General features: G+C 56.0%; 1 long non-coding RNA gene across 1 annotated transcript; it reads right to left on the reverse strand.

Annotated features, from left to right (window-relative positions):
* Positions 1-2706: 2706 nt before the first annotated feature.
* LOC146396185 (uncharacterized) lies at positions 2707-4854 on the reverse strand. Its single transcript, XR_014830003.1, has 2 exons — positions 4715-4854; positions 2707-3110 (listed from the first exon to the last, which is right to left on the reverse strand). It is a non-coding gene; the product is annotated as an uncharacterized LOC146396185 (long non-coding RNA).
* Between the last annotated feature and the right edge of the window lie 464 nt (positions 4855-5318).

Here is a 5318-nt window from a genome sequence, read left to right on the forward strand (position 1 = left end):
GACAGAAAGCGCCTTTTCAGAAAGCAGCAGATTTTAAGCTCTAGACCTGCAGAATCATCCTGAAAATGAGAAACTGGGTGTGGGGTGTCTGATCAGTGAAGATAGGGGTTTAGAGGATGCAGGTTCAGATGGAAAGGCAGTGACACCACTTTTTCTGAAGAAGAGCCCCGAAGCCAGCCTGTAAAGAAGGGTGTGTGTGGTTGGAGGTGAGGTTCTGCCAGGAGAGCCCCATCAGGATGTGCAAGGACACCCCCTCTCCCTCACTGTGACCCTCCATCAGCCCAGGACACCCCAGGCCCCCAGATGGGCAGCCAGAGGCATCTCGAGTGCAGCTGGAGCTGGGACCCTGCCGCTTACCTCAGATTCAGGCTAGCAGGCGTGGCCTTGGGCAGCCCTCATGCCCTCTGGCTTCACGCCGAGGCCACCCAATCCACCTGCCTCTGCGTCCCAGCCCGTTGACACTACTGCCTACCTCCTGTGCCAAGCCACCTTCCTGTCCTGTTGGGGGCAGACACTGCGGGGGCAGGCTGGTCCGACCATGATCTCTGGCACATGGGCTCCATCCCTAAGCCCCCTACACACACAGAGGGCACAGCAGGCATGGGGGCGGGGGGGGGGCAGGCCACCCCTGCCAGTCTGTCACATGCACATGGGGAGAGGCGGCTGGTCACAGGCCACTGCCCTCTGGCTCTGGGGAGGGAGCGGAGAAGGGCCTGCCGGTTCACCTTCACCCAGACTGCAACCCACAGAGAGTCCAGGGCTGTGAGGCCGGCAGGGGAGGGGAGCGGTTTCCAGCCAGATTCCAGAAACCACACTTACACGCTCATGGTCAGAGGGTCTCAGAAGACCCCTTCAGCACAAAGAGAAATACCTGCGCTGTCGCTGACGAGGAAAGGGTACCAGTTCTGGAGGCCACGGGGAGGGGTCCCGAGGGCAGAGCGGGGGTGGGCCACCACCAGGGCCCTCAGGCCTGGCTTCACCCTGTCACCGGGCTATCCTCGTTCCTCTGGGAAGGCCTGCGCCATCCCCCCATCCTCTGCTGTGGCCTAGCCAGGCGGTCCCACAGCCAGGTACTGACGACAGAGAGCTGGCGGCAGGGGCACCTCCACCTCCCGGGGACCCTGGCTGAGATGAGCACGGGATGGCCTCGGAGGGGGAAGAGTCGGACAGAGGAGACCAGCTCAGCTCCCAGGGAGAAGCGATTGAGGTGGGGTGGGGAGAGGCAGAGGAGGGTACCGACCACGTGTTCAAGGGTTCAGGCCTTTGTCACACTCATTGTCAGAGCGCCCGTCCTCTTTCCCACGAATTCCTTTCCTAATACTCTAGAGCAAGGGTTTGGGGCACGGGGCCTGACCAACTCCAGCCTAAGGCAGCTCATGGCAGGGTATACAGCCGGTGTCAGTTAATGGTGAAGGGCCCCAGCACTGGAATCAGCCAGGATCCCAGCCCAAACACCTAACAGTCACACGAGCTCTCTAAGCCTCGGCTTCCCCACCTGTTCAATGGTGAGAATGTCGGCGACTGCCTGGCCAGGCTGCTCAAAGGATTCAATGAGAAATTACATCCTGCGCTCGGGACAAGGCTTGGCATCTTCAATACGAACCACTAGAGTCGTCCCACCTGGAGGTGGTAGCTGGAGAATCGTGGGCTCCTCACACCCCCGTCTTAGGGCATCTGCCTCTGAGCAGGCCTGCAGGGCAGGACATCAGGACTGGCTGTTTCAAGGGACACAGAGGAAATGCTTTCCCCCCAAAACTGTCTTACTTCTCCTCCCTCCTCTGGCCTTGGTATCTGAAGTCATACCACAGAGGCTTATTTCTTTTGCTAACGCCAGCACAGCTCAGATCAAGGACTGCACAAAGCTGCTGGGAGAGGTGGGGGTGGGGGTGCAGGGGGGTCCCACAGAGGCCCGTTTAGGGGCGACATTGGGAGCGGAGAAGCTGGAGGACAGGCCTGATGCCCACACAGCTCCAGATAAGGAGGGGGCCCCAGCTGCTGACCCAGCAGCTGGGGCTCCCTCCCCGTCAGCGCCAGGAGGCCCAGCACCCTGAGATGTAGCTGTCCCCAGGCTCCTCATCATCACTTCCTGGACCTCAGTTTCTGTGTCTGAGAAGCAAAGACTTATCTCTTCAGGTTGTGGTTAAGATCAAATGAGACAACGTAAAGAGCCCTTCAAACAGAGCTAGGCATGGTGGCCGCCTTCACTTGCTAGGCCTGCAGTAACAAAGGCCCGCAGGCTGGATGCTTCAACTGTAGAAGTTTATTTTCTCACGTTTCAGGAGGCTGGAAGCCTGCCATCAGGGTGTCAGCAGGGTGGTTTCCTCTGAGGCCTCTCTCCATGGCTTGAAGGTGGCTTGGTGGCTTGCTTCTCTCCCTGCGTATCTTCTTTTTTTTTTTTTTTTTTTTTTTGGTCTTTTTAGGGCCGCACCTGCAGCATAGAGAAGTTCCCAGGCTAGGGGTTGAATCAGAGCTGTGGCCACCAGCCTACACCACAGCCACATCAATGTCAGATTCGAGCCACATCTGCAACCTACACCAGAGCTCATGGCAATGCTGGATCCTTGACCCACTGAGAGAGTCCAGGGATCCAACCCTCGTCCTCATGGATGCTGGTCGGGTTCACATCCTCATGGATACAGCATGGCCTCTCTCTCTCTGTCTTCACGGGGTCTTCCTTCTCCATGTGTCTGTGTCCTGATTTCCTCTTCTTTTTTTTTTTTGTCTTTTTGCTATTTCTTTGGGCCGCTCCCGCGGCATATGGAGGTTCCCAGGCTAGGGGTTGAATCGGAGCTGTAGCCACCGGCCTACGCCAGAGCCACAGCAACACGGGATCCGAGCCGCGTCTGCGACCTACACCACAGCTCACGGCAACGCCGGATCGTTAACCCACTGAGCAAGGGCAGGGACCGAACCCGCAACCTCATGGTTCCTAGTCGGATTCGTTAACCAGTGCGCCACGACGGCAACTCCGATTTCCTCTTCTTCTAAGGACACAGGTCATACTGGACCAGAGTGCTCTGAGGACCTCACGTTAGCTCCGTTACCTCCTCAAAGACCCCGTCCCCGTCTCCACAGCCACCCTTGGAGGTACTGGCTGTTAGGCCTTCAGCCTATGAATTTGGGAAAGGACAACAATTCAGCCCCTAAGAGTCAGTTCTCAGGAAACATCACTATTTAATTCAGTTAACGAACCCCTTCCTGTGCCGGCCTTACTCTAGACTTTTACTTTATTTTATTTTTGGCTTTTCTTTTTTTTTTTTTTGTATTTCAAGGCCCGCTCCCACGGCATCTGGAGGTTCCCAGGCTAGGGGTCGAATTGGAGCTGTAGCCCCCGGCCTACACCACAGCCACAGCAACGCTGGATCCTTAACCCACTGAGCAAGACCAGGGATCAAACCTGCAACCTCATGGTTCCTAGTCGGATTCATTAACCACTGAGCCATGACGGGAACTCCACTCTAGATTCTTAGAAAATGTGTTTTGCATGAACAAAGAGGACCAAGACCTTGCTCTGTGTGGGACTTAATCCTGGGGAGGGGAGAGAGCTGGCAGACATGGTATAGCCAACGTAGTAAAAGTAAATTAAATATTGCACGAGGAGTTGATCAACTCTATTTAAAAAAAAAAAAAAAGCAGGGTAATTGAATCAGAAGAAAGGGGTGCAAATTTTAAATAGGGTGGTCAGGATAGGCCTTTTTTTTCTTTTTCTTCTTTTTTCCTTTTTTTTTTTTCTTTTCTTTTTCAGCTGCACCTGTCGCTGCACCCACCGTTGTTCCAGGGACAGGAATTGAATCCGGGTCGCAGCTGCAACGCATGCCTCAGCTGTGGCAACGCTGGATCCTTAACCCCTGTGCCACAGAGGGAACTCCAGGGTAGGGCTCTTGAGGCAACATTCGCCAAAGCCTTCAAGGAGGCTCTGATGTTATTATTATTATTTTATTAGTATTACTATCCTTAGGGAACCCCATCAGATTCACTGGTCTGTGAACTCCTACCTCTCTGCCCACCTCCACCCACCCTGGCATCAGAGAAGACACACTGTGCAGGTTCCATCCGTTCCCAAGGCCAGGACATACAAAGCAGGGTGCTGTGCTGGCAAGGGGGTGCAGGCAGGCCAAAGGAGAGAGGAACCCCAAGTTAATATTTCAATAAATGATGCTCCCAGGTTGGTGGGATGCTCAGCAGGGGTGGGGGGCCGTGGTATGGCTCCAACGACTTTCTACAGAATGGCCCTTCTTGCCATCACCTTTTATGATGGGCACCATAGGCTCACCATCCTGGGGGCTAGAGGCCCAAGATCAAGTTGGCAGGGCTGGTTCTTTCTGAGGCCTCTCTGCTTAGCTTGCAGAAGCTGTCTTCTCTCTGTGTCCTCACATGTTTGTCCCTCTGTGTCTGTGCCCTAATCGCCTCTTCTGATAAAGGACACCAGTCATAGCAGATGAGGGTCCACACTCATCTGAACATAATTCGCTCTTTAAAGACCCCCGTCTCCCAAAGTTCCACTCTAAGGTCCCGGGGGCGGGGTGTCAGAGCTTCGATAAATGAATTTGGGCCAGGGGGGAGTCAATTCAGCTCCTAAGAGGTCTGATGTGGGGCTGGACACCACTGCCTGGGAAAGGACGCCAGAGAGGCAGCTGGCCAGCCCCCACTCTGCTGCCACCACCACCACCACCAGGCGGGGTGTCTCCTTCCCCCCCTCCCCACCCCTACTCACCACTCATTACCCTTCGGAAAAGCTCCAGCACTTTCTAAGGCAAGATTAGCTTCTCATACAACTTGTAAGGCTTGATGACAGCACTGGCTCTCAGCTGGTGGTGAGTTAACAGAGGGAACTTCAGTCAAGGTCAGAGAAGAGGCTGGCACAGGGCACAGTGGGGAGGATGAGGTTTTCTGGTTGCTTCCCCACCCAGGGCCCCAGGAAGTTGCCTGTCCAGCCCTCTGCCCCTTGGTCGGCCCCGCCCCGCCCCTGTCTCTGGCTGGTGGTGTTCTGACCTGCCGCTGGGCTGGCTGTATGGCCAGGGTGCAGATCTGGAAGGGATCAGGAAGAGAGGAAGTGGTACCAAGAAGAAGCAGGGGAAGGGCAGGGGCTCCCCCTTCCCTCCCATCAGGCCCTGCAGGACTAGGGGACCCCACGGGCCACACATCCCTACAGAGAGCCGCACCCCTGCCCGCCTGGCCCCAGGTGCCCTGTTCTGCCGCGCGTGACCTGGGCAAAGCACGCTGTTCCTGCACACACTCGTGCTTTCTGAAACCTGAGGAGGCCAGGGGGTAGGGAGGCATCCCACACAGCCCAGGCCCAGCTGGTCAGGCTAATTTTA

The sequence above is a fragment of the Sus scrofa genome, chromosome 15 (genome assembly GCF_054392235.1).
Source record: "Sus scrofa isolate SSC_HxYL_T2T_F1_AM1 chromosome 15, Sscrofa_HxYL_maternal_Yorkshire_Landrace_v2.0, whole genome shotgun sequence".
Classification (NCBI taxonomy): Eukaryota; Metazoa; Chordata; class Mammalia; order Artiodactyla; family Suidae; genus Sus; species Sus scrofa.